Source organism: Octodon degus, unplaced genomic scaffold (genome assembly GCF_000260255.1).
Source record: "Octodon degus isolate 3935 unplaced genomic scaffold, OctDeg1.0 scaffold00021, whole genome shotgun sequence".
In the NCBI taxonomy this organism is placed as follows: Eukaryota; Metazoa; Chordata; class Mammalia; order Rodentia; family Octodontidae; genus Octodon; species Octodon degus.
Genome location: NW_004524597.1, coordinates 17,381,191 through 17,382,441, shown reverse-complemented (window position 1 = coordinate 17,382,441; position 1,251 = coordinate 17,381,191).

Below are 1,251 nucleotides of genomic sequence, written 5' to 3'. Positions count from 1 at the left end.
AGAAGCAAAGATACAGGGATGAACACATACAAAAGTAAGGATTTAGGCTGTGCATGCCCTTGGCCACTGCAGATCCAGTTCTCCTTCCTCAGCGCTTGCTCCGACAGCAGCTCTAGGCCAACCACCACGTTACTGGCTGCAACTCCGGACCAGTAACCTCACAAAGGCAGTAGTTTCCACAGACCGCTCCTCTGTGCATTCTTACTTTAGCTGGGTGTTTGTTTTTTCAGATTTCCCCACAGGACCTGACTTGTTCATGCCACCAGTTTTTGACAAAGCTTGGTTAAAACCTCTTCTCATTGTCCATCTCTCTTTTCAGGACCCTCAGTTTCCCAATGAGTCCAACAACAAAAGCCAGTTGCTTTGATAAATACCACATGAGTTTCATGCAAGAGCTCCACTTCTCTGACTGAAACTTGTCTCATATGTTCCCTAAAACAAAAAAAAGCAACCCCAGGAGAATACAGAATAGCATGTATGCTATCACGTATGCTTTAAAAAGGGTGAAAATATATTTCCTTCACTATGGAAAATTACCACAGTGATACAAAGAAATTGAATACATTGTTTTTCCTAGATATCAGGACAAGAATAGATAGGGGATATCACTATATCTCTTCTGTATTTTTGAGTTATAAACTGTGATTGTAACACCTATTAAAAATAAATATGTGCTTTAAAAATATTCCTTAGGGCCAGCAAAATAGTTCAGTGGACTAAGTGCCTGCTTTGGCAAGTGCAGGGACCAGGTTCAATCCCCAGTACTGCATGCCACACCAGCCCCACCCCTAGGCAAGCTAAACCAGCAACTGAGTCTGGGTGTGGTGGTGCACGCCTGTAATCCCAGCACTGAGGAGGCTGAAAGCAGGAGGGAAAAAACAAAACAAAACACTGAGTCCATGCTACATAGTGAGACCCTGTATCAAATACATAAATTTAAAAAAAACCCTCAGTCGAAAATAATTCTGTATTAAATAATAATCATCATTTTAAGTGACCCAATAAACTGTTATTTTTACCACTTGAAATTTAAGTCAGCACTACGGCCATCTTTACCATCTTACTTTTCTGGATTATTGAATAAACCTTATCCTAAAATCACATCTGCCGGTGGGAGACAAAGGACAAGGACAGTTACACAGCAGAAAGTGTACTAATAGAATACATCAAACACCAGAACAAAGGAGAACACATATTAATATCTCAAGAAAGAAAGAAGAAAGAAAGAAAGAAAGAAAGAAAGAAAGAAAA